Source organism: Lissotriton vulgaris, chromosome 8 (assembly GCF_964263255.1).
Source record: "Lissotriton vulgaris chromosome 8, aLisVul1.2, whole genome shotgun sequence".
NCBI lineage: Eukaryota > Metazoa > Chordata > Amphibia > Caudata > Salamandridae > Lissotriton > Lissotriton vulgaris.
The window spans coordinates 6,711,783-6,728,142 of NC_141696.1; the positions used below are offsets into that span (position 1 = coordinate 6,711,783).

Genomic DNA, 16,360 nt, shown 5'->3' on the forward strand with positions numbered 1-16,360 from the left:
CCAAAGATCTGGGCCCAAATCCATCGTTTTTTTGCACTCCACACCACCCTGGGTTAGACAATGGCGATATGCAAATCAGCTCTGACCCTGTGCCCCATGGGAACAGTCCAGTCCGAACTACAAAAGCCATGTCCTTCCCAGAACGGAATCAAGCATCCGAGGACCGGACCGGTTTCGAGGTAACACCTCTCATCAGCCCGGCTAGCTTGACTCCAGTGGTGTGGAGTGCCTGGGACCCACGTCTGAGCATCCCCAGCGCACTTATGGCGGTATTGCAAACAAGACAGGTGATGGACCGAATGTGGATCAATGTCACACATTCACCCCAGTCCAAAGATCTGGGCCCAAATCCATCGTTTTTTTGCACTCCACACCACCCTGGGTTAGACAATGGCGATATGCAAATCAGCTCTGACCCTGTGCCCCATGGGAACAGTCCAGTCCGAACTACAAAAGCCATGTCCTTCCCAGAACGGAATCAAGCATCCGAGGACCGGACCGGTTTCGAGGTAACACCTCTCATCAGCCCGGCTAGCTTGACTCCAGTGGTGTGGAGTGCCTGGGACCCACGTCTGAGCATCCCCAGCGCACTTATGGCGGTATTGCAAACAAGACAGGTGATGGACCGAATGTGGAACAATGTCACACATTCACCCCAGTCCAAAGATCTGGGCCCAAATCCATCGTTTTTTTGCACTCCACACCACCCTGGGTTAGACAATGGCGATATGCAAATCAGCTCTGACCCTGTGCCCCATGGGAACAGTCCAGTCCGAACTACAAAAGCCATGTCCTTCCCAGAACGGAATCAAGCATCCGAGGACCGGACCGGTTTCGAGGTAACACCTCTCATCAGCCCGGCTAGCTTGACTCCAGTGGTGTGGAGTGATCTACATTCTGTCCATCAAATTGTTTTTTGTAATTTTCTCCCTGAGTGTACTGGGGTAGCTCAGACGTGGGTCCCAGAGCCTCCACACCACTGGAGTCAAGCTAGCCGGGCTGATGAGAGGTGTTACCTCGAAACCGGTCCGGTCCTCGGATGCTTGATTCCGGTCTGGGAAAGATATGGCTGTTGTAGTTCGGACTGGACTGTTCCCATGGGGCACAGGGTCAGAGCTGATTTGCATAAAGCCATTATCTGACCCAGGGTGGTGTGGAGTGCAAAAAACGATGGATTTAGGCCCAGATCCTTGTACTGGGGTGAATGTAAGACATTGATCTACATTCTGTCCATCAAATTGTTTTTTGTAATTTTCTCCCTGAGTGTACTGGGGTAGCTCAGACGTGGGTCCCAGAGCCTCCACACCACTGGAGTCAAGCTAGCCGGGCTGATGAGAGGTGTTACCTCGAAACCGGTCCAGTCCTCGGATGCTTGATTCCGGTCTGGGAAAGATATGGCTGTTGTAGTTCGGACTGGACTGTTCCCATGGGGCACAGGGTCAGAGCTGATTTGCATAAAGCCATTATCTGACCCAGGGTGGTGTGGAGTGCAAAAAACGATGGATTTAGGCCCAGATCCTTGTACTGGGGTGAATGTAAGACATTGATCTACATTCTGTCCATCAAATTGTTTTTTGTAATTTTCTCCCTGAGTGTACTGGGGTAGCTCAGACGTGGGTCCCAGAGCCTCCACACCACTGGAGTCAAGCTAGCCGGGCTGATGAGAGGTGTTACCTCGAAACCGGTCCGGTCCTCGGATGCTTGATTCCGGTCTGGGAAAGATATGGCTGTTGTAGTTCGGACTGGACTGTTCCCATGGGGCACAGGGTCAGAGCTGATTTGCATAAAGCCATTATCTGACCCAGGGTGGTGTGGAGTGCAAAAAACGATGGATTTAGGCCCAGATCCTTGTACTGGGGTGAATGTAAGACATTGATCTACATTCTGTCCATCAAATTGTTTTTTGTAAGATCCTCTTTTTGTGTCACAGTTTAAAACCTCTTTTTCCCGCCAGTGGAGTAAATTAAAACTAGAAGACTTTTACTCTCTTCTAGAAAAGACACCTTTACTTCCCTTTTCGGATGTTGACTCTGGGTATGACACATTCTGCAACTGGATTGGCAAGGCCTTGGACTCTCTTATTCCCCTGGTACGTTCCAAGTGCCGGACTAAGCCCCATAGCCCGTGGTACGATCAGACCTTGGCGTCTCTTAAGAGAGAATGTAGGCAAGCAGAAAGGCGATGGAGGAAAGCCTATGACCCCGCGCTTAAAACCTGCTACCTCACTCTATCCAAGGCATATCATAGAGCGGTCTGTCGAACACGTGCGGCATACTATGCGCAGGAGTTTCGGAACAGCCCTAACCCCTCTAAACTTATCTTCAAGGTCCTAAAGGACCTTATGACTAAGAGGGCTTCTGCTTCTGATATTTGCACTGACCTCCATTGCGAGAAACTGGCCTCTTTTTTTGTCCAAAAGGTGCAAGCAATCTATCACACCTTTCCAACTGTTATGCACCGCTCGGATTCAGGTGTCTGTCCAAAGGGCAATGATATGTCCTTGGATATATTGGCCCCCCTTTCTGAAGAGGGCTTTGATCTACTGAGCCTAAAAATCAAATCCGGCTCTCCTGTAGACCCCCTCATACCGGCCCAGTTTAGAAATATGCAGGCAATATGCCGCTCACCCTTGTTGGCCCTTATCAACTTGTCACTGGCCTCAGGGAATGTGCCCACCAAGTGGAAACAAGCGGTAGTCACACCCATCCTAAAAAAGCCTACCCTAGATCCTATAAAACCCGAGAATTATCGACCCATCTCACTGCTTCCGTGGGCTGCTAAAGTCACTGAAGCCCACGTGAATAGGATCCTGGCCGACCATCTTGCCAAAGTTAACATCTTGGATCCCACGCAAAATGGATTTCGAGCAGGTCACAGCACGGAGACTGCCTTGTTATACATGGTCGAACATCTGCGCTCCGTGCTGGACACCGGACGAACAGCGGCACTTTTGTTGTTAGACCTGAGTGCCGCCTTCGATACGGTGTCCCACGAGATCCTGTTGCGGCGGTTAGAGGAAGCTGGGGTCAGGGGTGTGGCTTTGGGGTGGTTCCGCTCCTTCCTTTCCAATAGATCTTTTCAGGTTGCAATACCACCCGCCAAATCCACCTCTCACCCGCTCACTTTGGGGGTTCCACAGGGATCATCTTTGAGCCCCACTTTATTTAATCTATATGTGAGTCCGCTGGCTGCGGTAGTCAAACGCTGGGGCCTGACAATGGTGTCCTATGCGGATGACACGCAGCTGGCGGTCACACTAAGTGGGGACTCAGCTGTGGACGCCCTCAACTTCTGTGAGGGGCTACGTGCGGTGGCCAATTGGATGAACCAAAAATGCCTCCAATTGAACACAAAGAAGACAGAGGTGATGGTGGTTGGGAAGCAACCTGGATGGTGGAACGACAACTGGTGGCCCCCCGAGCTAGGAATGATCCCTTCTCCTGCTATGGAGATAAAAAATCTCGGGGTCTGGCTGGACCCCACTCTTAGTTTTATCTGCCAGACTAAGAGGGTGGCGGCTTCCTGTTTTGGAATAATTAGGGGTATCAGGCCGGTGCTCAAATTTTTCGATGCCCCCACTAGACAGCTTGTGGTTCAGGCATCTGTACTATCCAGGATAGATTATGCCAGTGCCCTGCTAGCAGGCACGAATAAGGCAGAACTTATGCGGCTGCAACGAGTGCAGAACGCCGCCGCAAGAGCGGTATTAGGGCTGCCTAGACGTTGTTCAGCGTCTAAAGCATTGCATACGCTCCATTGGTTGCCTGTTGCACGGCGGATTGAGTTTAAGGTGCTCTGCCTGGCTTTTAAAATTTTGAAAGGCACGGCCCCACCTATTCTAACGAACCTACTTACCCCATATGTTCCCTCTCGATCATTGAGATCGATGGGTCAGAATTTGTCAGTTGTTCCTCGCTTTTTACTGAGCAGGAGTGGAGGCCGCTCCTTCCGAGTAATTGCCGCCAAATTATGGAATGCCCTTCCCAGTGAAATCCGAGCTCTGGAAAATTTATTACAGTTCAGACGTGCCATCAAAACTTTCCTTTTTAATAAAAATCCCTGATTCTGTTGCATTTTGTGATGTTGTGTTTACCTTTCTTGGCGCCAGGACGCCCCTTTGCTGGGGCAGCTGTGCGCGGTACAAAAACCATTAACATAACATAACATAACGTGGACTGTGCTTGAAAGGGTCAAGGGTAACCCCAACAACGTAGAGGGAGTGTTACTATCGAAGGAAGCCAGATGGATTTTTAGAGAAAGGAGTGACACACAGGGCCTGAATGAAATACTAGAATGGAACAGAGTGAAATAACCCTGAGTATCCTACAGTATTCAGCTTCCTGCAACCTGTGCTCTTTTGTGTCCCCAGAGTGGTTTGGCCATGAGTACCTAGCCCAGCCTCCTTTGCGTTAATGGGATTAGCATCCGCCATCCCAGTGCCTATGACCATGGAATGTAAACATCTATAAGGTGTGCTGACCCGTGCTGACCCGTGCAGGTGTCATGTCTTGCTTGGCGCCATACTGACACTAGGCTGTGGGTTACTGGGATTGTGTTAAGTGGGCTTTGCCCTTAATGTTATATTGGGGCATGGGATTAGATAGACAAAATGACCTACACCAACTGTTCTACAAACATCCTCTGTTAAAAATTTGTGGTTACAATTTGTTTTTTACAAGAGAATGGTTGCTTCTGTAAGTAACCATGAGATTTGATAAAAGAAAATTTGGCCATGACCACCACTTGTCATACTACACTTTGTGCTAGCACACTTCACTGTACTCATATTAGGTACAACAACATCGCAGCGAAGTCTATGTACAAAGTAACGAGTTTTTCCTTTGCTCTGACAGTCTTGTTTGTTTAAACTACAGGGGACCCGCCATGATTTTATTCGGCATTATTGTGTTGTGTATGGCCAGGCGAGACCACGGCATGATATCTAACCGCCTTTTAGGCAGTTCACATCGATTATCATTTGTGGGTGCCCGATCGATACAATCCCACTCCAAGATGGCCCACGCTGTAACTTACAGGGTAATGTGGTGGTAACGTGACGGTGGGCGGCCACGTTAGGGTCCAACGAACTTCCTTTAAGTAGCGGACGCACGGGAACTGCTTCGTTCCTGGGATGATTCAAAATGTGGTAGGGTCCATGTACGGTGAGGATTGGGGTAGCGGTGCGAATGATAGTGCATGCCGCGTTCATATCCAGCAGGCTGGCCAGGAAACGCATTGAGAAACGCGTTACTGTTTACGGTAACAGCCTAGTTGCGGGAGAGTTTGCAGTGGAGCACTGTTCAGTTGGATTGAGAGATGCGCTGCAACAGGAGAGACAAGTAGATTTGTGTAAAGTGTTGTGAGCTCTGGGACTAATTACCAGGCTTCAGTGCAAAGATATTTGATGTAAACATGTTACGCTGATGGCAGCCAGCAAGGCGCTTTAACCACGCAATGTGTGCCCCTGTTGAAAAGACACACAGTAGTTTTGGTGGCTTAGACTAGTTCACTAGTAATGATAATGGTTGGGCCGTGACAGCGTGGGCAGTGTAGTAGTGCACAGCATTCTTACAGTTTTTTACTGTAGGAGAGTAGGGTCTGCTATCCTATGGTCACCCCAATTTTTGCTTTTTGCTTCACTGGTTTTCGACTTAATATGGTTGTGGGCCTGCTAATCAGGCCCACAGCCTGCTGTTCTCTAAATTCACAGACATGTACTTTAGGTACAACACCAATTTGGTACTGGACTCCTTGTCAGCCCCTGTACAGTGCACTATAGGTGCCCAGGTCATAGGGGCATCCAAGGCCTACCAGGGGCTGAAGCATAGCTTTTGCCACCCCTGGCTGGTTCTTAAATTGACACAACTTGCTGATCACTCAGCTGGGGCAAGGTAGTGTAATCACCCCTTGCTTGGATATAGTATACCTATATCTAAACCTATTTCTGGACACATATATACCTATCAGCCACTCCTATGGCAGGCCTTAACAATCCTGGAGGCAGAGTGCTTGGTTTTATGTGAGATGGTGCTCTAGCATGAGCTGAGCCTGTCTGCAGCGGTCGGACCCATTTCCGTACTGCTGTTCCAGCGATACTGCCATTCCATATACTCTTAAGTGCATTATAATCCCCGCGGTTAATGCTAACTTTGGTTTGGCTTTATCAAAACATGTCGTGTTTGGTGTCATACACTTTGGAATACTACCCCCTCGCCAGTTCTGGCGACGGGGGTAGCATTCCACCATTCTAGAGGGAGAAGACATGTTATTTTACTTAAACGCTGTTAATCCTAACCAGAGCCCCAGCATCACAAATTGGATGCTACTGCCACAGACACGGGTCTGACCTCCTGCTGCTGACCGAAACTCAACAGAGGAGGCTTGATCAAAGGATCTCCTGTCACAGGGAGGTGTCACACCACCCCAGACAGGAGATAGTGGATTGTAGCAGGGAGGGTTGAAAGAAACTAGACACTGCCTGGGGCGCACAAGGTGTCCCCAAGCAAATGCCAGCCAAACCGGTTCTGGGGCACTCCAGCCCCAGTCCTGGTGGGAAGCTGGACAAAGGAAAAGGGGTGTAAGCACCCCCTTCCTCGGTCCCACCCATAGGAGGGACCTAGCAGGTAATCCAGCCCCTTGATTTGGAATAAAGGTAGGAGCTGTGCAAATGCACATCAGATTATCCTGACTGAAACTTATTAAACAAAACTCTGGACCCTTCAACATCCCACTCAACATGGAAGACTGAAGAATCTCCCTTGTGGTCAAGGAGTGGCCACCCTGTGCAAACAGGCAACATCCAGCACCTCAACAGTTGCTTTGTTGCAGTTTCTGCCGGAACTCGAGCAACAGAGTTCAACAAGACCCAACTTGCCTGCCTTCTAACAGCCCGATCCACAGTCTATGCAGAGCTGAGACCCATGGAGGCGACCTGAAGCGTGGGAGCGGCCATCTTGGAAAAACCACGAAGCGCTGACCGTGCAGCACCCGAGGCTCCCTCGAAGCTATGCATTGGAGTGTGAGAAGCTCCAACCCGAGCAGCTTTTGCACCAAAGCTCAACCCCCCCACACTCGACGAGTGCTGATGGGGCCCTTTTGCATTTTCCTGCTTGATGCATTGGTCCGGTCACTTGCCCATTGGCTAGTGGCCCCAGAACCGACGAACCTTTAAATTTACACAGCTGATCTGGTTGCTCGAGATTGGCACTCGCTCCCCTGAAAAGGAGCACCCGCTCTGACCTTGCTGGTCCGAGTATTAAGCGATCTTTGAATCCTGCGTGGGTTGCCTTTGCCAAGGTTTGTTGACTCTGATCCGGAAGCCGACACCGCCGACAGCGAGAGCCTTTGCGGAACAGCTCGTGATCCACTCCTGGACATCCTCGGTGCCCCAGAGTCCACATGGCAGCGGAGACAAGCTTCACAACATCGACCTGATTTCGCCCGACATTGCCTTGTTCCTTCCTGGTTCCTTCCTGGTCACTGGCTAGTGACCCAGACTCTGTCCCCTCTGCTTTCAGGTACTCTTCAACTTCGATCCACCCTTGGATCGCACCGGACACTTCTTTTCTGGCCCCAATGATGAAGCATGTCAACGTGGTGCAACCCTGGTTAGTGAGGGGACACTAAGAAAAATATATTTTTATCTTTTTCTTCTACAAAACACATTATTCCAACCCCAATGAGTGTTGTGAATATGACTATAGTAACATATCTAGGCTCTTGATCTCTGGTTCAGAGGTTTTCATGACTTGTATAAACTATGGAGGGTGAGCCTTAGCATTTTCCCTCTATCTCCCCTTGTTTTCTGATAAAAGGGGGAAAGAGTCCCCAGTGGGAACCAGTGGGTCAGGGGCCAGCCAGAAAGGCTATGTCGCCAATGTTTGACCATGGTGATGCCACTTCTGTCCTGGGGGATCTGCACACACTGTCAGTTGGACAGGAGGTTGTGAGACCTGCTCCAGGCAGACTATCACACATCACAGTAGTTATGTGTCACCCTTTGTTAGAATTGGGGGTCTCGGGTTGGCACAGGTATTCACTTGTGACAAGCAGGGACCCTCTCCTCTAGTCAGGGCAAGGGAAGTACCCTTCCAGGATAACCCCTGCTCACTCTCTAGGGTGTGTGGCGCGAGCAGACAAGGCTAATCACCAGGGCGCAAAGTCAGTTAAGGATTGATGATTACACACAGGAAGAATACCGACCCCCCACAAAGGGACACCAGACTGTAAATTGTATCAAAAATACAGGTACTTTATGTAAAAGATATAGAATATGCTGCAGTAATGATCACAAGACAGATAACCCTACTACGATATGGCCACAGTGCTTACTTAGTCCTAAGAGTTCTTTTGTTGGTTTTACCAGTGTTTGTTGCTGTGTCCCGGGTGCTTCACACTGAGGGACACGACCCTCGTTGATTTACTGTGCGCGGGGAAAGAAAGCGTTGCGGACCCTGAATCTGGGGGGAAGAGGCGCACAGTTCTTGGTCAGCCACAGGTAGGGATAGAAAGTGTTGCGGACCCTGAGCCCGGGGGAAAGAGGCAAACAATTCTCTGCACCCCTAGGGACTCCGGGTGCTTATCATCTGCCCTGGGGATGCGGGGTGAAGCGTGGGATGCCTTGAAACACACACCTTCCGGACTTGGCCAAGAGGCAAGCGGAGAGAGGCGACTTCTGATGCTTCGGCGCTGTCCCAGCCTGTCTTTTTCAGTGGTGGGGACTCTTGCTGCAGTGAGGAGCAGGCGGGCAGAGGTGCCGTCAGATGCCTTGTAGAGATCCCAGCCTGACTTTTCCAGCGGTGGGGGCTCTTGGGGGAGTGTGGCTCAGAGGAGAGTCGTGGGCAGGGTGCGGGGCGGTCCGGCTGAGCGGGCGTGGCTCCTGGGAGGAGCGGTGGAGGCTCGAGGCGGGAGAGGCCCAGTACGGGCTGCCGAGGGGCAGGATGCCGGCGGCCCAGGCAGAGCAGGCACGGCTTCAGAAGGAGCGGTGCGGTTCGACGTGGGGGCAGCCAGGAAAGGCTGCCGAGGGCAAGATACGGGCGGTCCGGCCGAGTGGTCATGGCTCCTGAGGGGAGCGGTGGGGGCTCAAGGCCGGAGCGGCCAGGCACGGCTGCCGAGGGGAGAGCGAGGCACTCCAGAGGGGGGCCTAGCAGCGGGTCAGAGAGGATCAGGCAGAGTCCAATGGTTCTGGGACTCTAGTCAGGGGACCAGCTCAGTTACAGGCCCTTGGAGATCGTCAAAGGCCCCGTGGTTTACAGGAATAAGGCCAGGGGGGTCAAGGGTGCCTTGCAGGTCTCTCCTTGTCTTCTTAGAAGCAAGTTCCTTCTTCCTCCGGCTGAGATTCTTCTTTGGGCTGACAGGATCTGATCTTCTGGGAGTAGGGCTCCTTCTTTTATACAGTATTTCTTTTGTCTTGCCAGGGAAGGGGGCCTTTGCATAGTTTCTTTCAGTCTCTGAGCACTTTGTTGTGCAGGGTGTGCCTTATGCTTTCAGTGTGTGGGGAAGGGCAGCAGACGCTCCGCAGGAGGTGGAGCGGGCATTGAGATGATAAGGACAGCCAGGAGCATGTTTTTGACAGTCTCCCCCCTTCCTGGGCTAAGGGTCGGGCAGAGTCATCAGTCGCTCCCCAGGAGGTGGAGGCAGCATTGTGGTGGCAGAGCGCAGCCCTATTCAGAGTCAAGGGGCACTCCCACCACCCACCTTGGTGTCCTCCCTCTATTCACTACCTGTCATCCCTAGCCCTGTTACTGACACAACCCAGACAGCAGATACACATGCTGGCAGAGGCTGGCTGAAATGGTTAGGCAAGCAAATGCTAACTTTCTAAAAGTAGCATTTGCAAACACAGGATATTAAAATAAACTTTACTAAAAGAAGTATTTTATTATTCTGAGTTCAGGCATACTAAATTTGACCTTCTACCATGTTCCCTGAGCTTGCTGGGATTATAGGGTGTAATAATTCCAGCAGCCCATCTTGGCCTATGAGAACAGGTAGCCTTACAATAGTGAAAAACGAAAATGGCTGTAATTCACGATTAGGAAATGCCACACACATCAGGGCTTGTCCTACCTTATGCTTACAATGCACCCTGCCCTTGGGCCTACCATGGGGGTGACTAATAAGAAGTCAAGGGAAGGTTTAGAGGCTGGCAAGTGGGTACACTTGCCCAGCCAGCATGACAGTACCAGACTGCACACAGGTTCTGCAATGGTAGACCCTAGACATATTTTAAAAGGCTGCTTCTGTGGGTGGCGCAACCAGCGCTGCAGGCCCACTAGCAGTATTGGCATTCACAAGCCCTGGCACTCCTGGTGCATTTTACTGGGGACTGATAGTAAATCCAATGAGCCAATCATGGAAATCAATTATAGGTACAGTTTACTTTGGGAGCACTTGCACTGTGGCACGGATTGGCTGTGGCGCAGTGCCCTGAGCAGCGAAAACCTTCAAAACATCTGAGGCATATCAGCAAAAAGTGGAAGGGAGACTCATGCCAAGGTGCTAGGTCTAATACCCTTGTGAAGTCCTGGTTTGCCAGGCATCTGACCAAAGGGTACGTCCCTCGGTTGGGGAACCAGGTTCAGGTGTTTGCCTGTCCTGGAGGGCAGAGCAACTGTAATCAGTGTCCTGGCCGGTTTTGCCACAAGGGGTACCGCTGTGAACACAGGTGGGGCTCATCTTAAGTGAAGAGACCCTGTGTTTCCCGGAAGGGGTGGTACAGGCCTAGCAGGGATCTTTAACCACATTGGTGCTAAGGCAATTCCCGCTGGGTGCTTAGTCTTCAGATTCCCATTGTTCATGACAAGGTCAGCTCGTCATTAGCACAGCTCCAGTGTGCCTCATGACGAGCTGACCTTGTCATGAGCATGGAAGGGGTTAAGGTCCTTGGCTGAGTGTTGTGGTACTACCCTGAGATCAGGTGGGACCTACCTTAAGTGGAGGGACCCTGTTCTTTAGTGGGAGGGTGCAGTACTCTGGAAGGGGGTTCAGAGGGAGGGAGTACCTCGTCTTTGACCCCGGTGCATCCGGTGAATTTAGATCCCAGGCGGTAGACCAGTTGATGGAGAGAGGTCCTAAACTGGTGGGAGAGTTGTGTTCTGGAGGGTGGTTCCCTGGGAGGGTCCGGAACCCCAGAAGTAGAGGTAGGGTGGGGCACTCTTGCCCGTGACCTCTGGTCAACCTGAGGGTGCGTACCCTAGGTTGAAGGATCGGTGGTAATTTGGAACTATACTGAGAAGGAGAGTGGAGAATGGCTATTGTATGCCAGGGGTTACCGCCACCACACTCTGTGGATTGGCAAGGACCAGTGGTATCTGGGTAGCCTAGGGCCTGGTCCTGGCTGTGGACAACTAGGGAGTACCGGTTGGGTAGCCTAGTTGGGCCTGAGTTTTTTTTGTTTGTTTTGTGGAACCACGTGTCGTAGAACCGGAGGGTGCCCTTGCAGTTGCGGGCCCGCGTCCGTGTTCTATCGCCCCAAGCAGGGAAGCCCATCACAGTGGTGATTGGTCTGCACTGAGTTTTGGCTGGAAGGGGGTTGTGTTGGACTTGGCCCTTTTGGCAGGTTCACCCCTGAAATTTTTGCCTTGAACTATGACCTGATGCTAGGCGATTTATGGCTTGGGCGCACTTTGACACTGTGTCCCAGTTTCAAGTGCGTGCGGTCTCTGAGTGCGTGTGGTGAGATTGGCCTGGACTCCCATAGGAATGCATGGTGGATATGATGTCCATGGTAGTTCCTGATGTGAGAGGAGTGCAGGGGCGAGTTTGGTATGTGCGAACTCGTGAGATTAAATGCTGTGCGATGGTGTGCGCAGATTGATTAAGACTAGTGGAGAAGTGCCACTTTTGGAAGTTCGCATTTCTGTGTGCTGTGAGATGTGAATTGCCTGTCTGGCTTGTGAGTGACAGGGGTTGGCTGGTGTGCTTGGCTCCAGGAGCCAGGATGGGTCTGCCCGGTGGTGAATAGGGAGATCTGCATGTAGATGGGACAGAGGAGTTGCACCTGGGACCTGAATAGGGCTGTGCCTTCCCTCTACAATGCTGGCTCCACCCCTTGTGGTGTGTCTGATATCCCTAGCCTGTCCTGTGAATAGAGAGGGGAGCTGAGCAAAACAAAGTGCTCCAGAACCAGTTGTATCTGGTTCTCCCCTTGCATGCACATTTGAGAACAAACGATTTAGCTGTATAAAAGGAGGGTTTGTGCCCCCATGAAAATGTTCTTGTTCTGGACTTGAATCTACCAGGGGCGTGCTGCTGCTGGGGCTCAGGGGAAGGCTTGCCTCCCTGGGACCTGCCCTGTCCCTGGATGCCTGGAGGATTTTTCTTGCTAGGAGCTGTTCTGCTCCATCTTTGATGCCCAGGACTTTTGCAGCCTTTTTGCGCTCTGGGAGCACTTTATTCTTAGCACTCCACCAGGAAAAAGGAGCGCTTCTACTTGCCATGGCAGCGCTGGGCTGCAGCTTGTGAGGGGTAATCCAGAGGTTGGGATCCCCCTCCCTACCGCTATTGAGAGCAGGTGCCCACCCTGCATTATGGCTTGTTGTTTTATTCTGAACGTGGGTGGACCCCGCTTATTGGAGCCTTTTTGCGAGTGCCTACCCCACAGAAGTATTCTATTTTCTAGTGTGCCTACCCCTCATTTAATGCTACCGAAATTGCCGCTGTAGTCCGCGGCTGTCCTGGAAGTCAGGCAAGTCTGCCTGTGACGTGGGCGGGGCCGCGGCAGGACCAGAAGAGGAAGGAGGCAGCCTGGAGCCTCGCTGGCTCCGTAGTCGGTAGTGAAGCCCCGGTCCCGAGATGGGGGACCAGGTGAAGAAGGGTGCGTCAGGAAGGCAGGGCTCCAATGAGGAGAGAGCCCAGCAAGTGCTGCAGACTGACTCCTGCGGAGGGGGGCGCGAGGCACATTGCCGGTGCCATGCCCCCCTGTCATATCCGGAAAAAAGGAGTCCCGCGTTGACGGCCGCCAGCATCAAGAGAGAGCACCGGCTGCCGCAGAGAGGAGCCCCGGGTCCCAGGAGGGGGCCCGGGTGAATCTATGGCCGGAGTATCCCCAGCAGGGAACAACCCAGATTCCTCACCCAGAGAGCCGGTGAGTGACGACGGCTGGAAGGGGGTAGAGAGAGGCCCAGCATCAGAGCGGCCCCGTGTATCAGCGGTCCGCTCCAACGTTGGCGATATTGTTGAGAGGGCCACCGTGGGTGCCCCGAGGTCCCGGGGGGGACCTGAGGACACCATAAGTCCTGTGGCTGGTGTCCTGAGCTCGTGGCTCCAACGTTTTGGGGGCATATTTGATTATTTAAGGAGCCAGTGTGCTCCTGGGGCATGGTTGATTTCAGAGCCAGAGGGCTCAAACGCTCCACATGTTTATCTTGAAGAGACAGATGGCTCCACAGTTTGGCCCCACTAATTCAGAGCCAGGTGGCTCCACGGTAAGGCGCAATTTGTGAGAGAGTCCCTGAGAGGGCCAGAGGTGGCACAGAGGTGCCAGGCCTTCCCCCAGCTGCACAGCACTTAGTGCCAGCTGCATCGTTTAGGCCCTCATGTGATGGTTCTCAGCTGCCCAGCAAGTAGTGGGCAGCTGCAATGTTTAGGTTTTGCGCAGTAGCGCACCCTTGACCTTCGCTGCCTAAGCACCAGCCCTGACTTTGTGGACATGGCCAGGCCCTAATGGGATTTGTGGGCTAACTATGCATTTGGTGCTTGGAAATGTATTGTGTATAGTATATTTTACACACCCTGTTTGATACCACTAAATATGGTTTATGATTATGAGGTTGTTCGGCATAATGTGTTTATGCTAGTGAGACTATGCTCGCCGTGATTTACGCCCCTAGTGTGAGTCATCCTTAGGTGGTTAGAGTCTAATGTATTTAGACTGGTGTGATACTGTGCATAATGTAGTTTATATCACAGACTGTTGCAAAGTACGGTGATTACTAGTGTTTACTGGTTGTTCGTTTATGATCTATTTTACTTTTACCAAGTTCACTTTGTGATGGTTCTGACAGTCGTCTGTGTGGCCCTGTCAGGTGTACATAATCCCTTGTAAATATTGCCCAGTGCCAGTTGGCACAGTGTACATGATGTGATCACTATTCTAATGTGTTTTGGTAATATAAAGGCTATTTTTGATATAACCTTGTGTGGAGTTCCTTTTGTAGTGTGCCTGGAATGTTGTTGCTGTTGTGTGCGTGTGCCAATGCTTTACACATTGGCTCCGGGATAAGCCTGACTGCTCGTGCCATGCTACCAAGGGGGTGAGCTGGGGTTATCTTTGGGGTGTAACTCCCAAGCCCTGACTAGAGTGGTGGTCTCTGCCTGGCTTTGGCGCAAGCCTTAGCCAACCAGAGATCCCATTTCTAACAAGACCCTGAATCACATTTGGTATCTGGAAATAGACTATAAGAAGGGGCAGTTGAGACCTCCAAATGTGTCATCTGACAAGCAGCCAAACATGTTTTGTGAAAAGGGGAAACTCTGCAAGACTTCTTCCTGTGGCCAGGACTTGGGGGCAAGGCCTGGTAGTCTCCCTGCTGGGTGACAGGACATCAACCTGGGAAACCAAGGACACTTGCCCTGGAGTCCGGAGCACCCATACCTTCCTGCTTGCCAAGACCAGTGTGCCCCGTGAGGAAGAGGAGAGCGCTAGAGGTAGTCAGGTCCAGTGGGGAGCCCTACCCAGAGGACTACTGGTGTGAGGTGTGAGGACATAGCTGTGCATTGATCAGGTTGTTGCCAATGTGCAGGAGTGAATTGGTGACCTGTGTATGCCAGGAGAGTGCTGCCGTGGACTGTGCTGTGCATCTAGTGCTGTAAGGGGAGCGCCAAGCCCATACCGCCTTGTTGCAATGACCCCGTAGGCCAGGGGGCCACTGTAGAAGTAATTGTGCAGCCAAAGTGCCAAGACTTGTGTGAGACTCAGAGGTGACCCCGTATGCCGGAGGGGGCCACCCTGGTAATGGTGATTGCAGAGGAGAGATCAATTTTCTGCCAGACGGTACTGCAGCAACTCTGTATGCCAGGAGGGCTGCTGGTACTGAGTATTGCCAAATTAAACGGTCTCCCAGGAAGATTGAAGCTGCGACCGGCAGGTCAAAATTGAGCACCGAGACCTGCCCCCTGACTCACCCTGTGGACTTCCGAGGATGCAGAGAGGACTTTGCTCCATTGCAGGGACCCGGTCTTGAGCATAAACATCAGCCCCCATCTCCCCTCTTGGGAGAAGCTCAAATCACCATAACGCAGTGGCAACTTGGAGCACGTTCGATTGCGGTTGAGGCTGACTGTGCTGCTGAAGACAGAGCCTGCACCTGCCATGTGCTGCTGAGTGTCCTGTGAGAAATTCAACTCCGCTGAACAGGATCAGAGCATTGCGAGTACCCGCAGGCGAGGCACCAGCTGAAACGCTGAATGCTTCTGTGCTGCTGGAGCGTGTAAGACTTGAATCGGGCCTTTCGAGCCCTGGGGGACTTGCTGCTGACGGTGCTGTGGCACCATAGACATTTTGGAGTCTTGAGTAAGTCCTACTAGTACGTATTCCCTGGATGCAACCGCCAGTAAATGGATAATAACCCTGGACACATTATAAGGAAAAGGGTGGGACAGGGAGTTGCCAGATGAATACTAGGTCCTCGACCTCAAGGAGATTGTGTTGTTGCTTACCAATGTCATATATTTTTTTGGGTGCACAGATTTTTCATATTAAAATAAGTGTTTGACTGGACATTGATGTCTTGACATTACTGAGTGCACTGTGAGTTATGAGTCGTGTTCACTAACCTGTATCTATACTTTCCCCTGAAGAAGCCTTTGACTGCTCGTCCACAGCTACTACTGAGAGTAAAGGGCAGAAACAATCAATCAATCAGGAAATTTGAAGTGCGCTACTCACCTGTGAGGGTCTCAAGGTGCTGAGGGGGGGGGGGGGGCAATGCATTTCTGAGTCAGTCGAAAAGGCAGGTCTTGAGGCTCTTACTGAAGGTCTTAGAGTGTCTAATGTTGACCGGGAGCTTGTGCCAGGCCTTGGCTGCGATGGAGGAGAAGGCTCTTCCGCCCGCTCTGGTTCTGCGGATGTGCAGGGTTTCTGCTAGGACGAGGTCCGCGGAGCAATGATTCCTTTTCGGTACTTGTCCCAGTTACACAGGATCCACAGTAGGTTGGGAAATGAGACAGCAGGAGTAAAAGGCCTCAACCTCAATAGTGGGCCCAATAGCTCCTTCATACCTTGTGACTCTCTGAAGGTGTTCTGACAGAATTCGTAAAATCAGAATCTGAACTGTCATCCGCCCTCATTCAGAATTTAAAAGCTTGGCTGTCTTGTGGGCCCACTTAGAATACCACAGACTGTGTGTGTCATGTGACC

The 16,360-nt window shown here is 51.6% G+C and overlaps 1 protein-coding gene across 1 annotated transcript in view; it reads left to right on the forward strand.

Moving 5' to 3' along the window:
* LOC147693208 (tripartite motif-containing protein 5-like) overlaps positions 1–16,360 on the forward strand; it is a 156,549-nt gene that overhangs the window by 101,549 nt on the left and 38,640 nt on the right. The gene's annotated exons all lie outside the window — the stretch shown is intronic.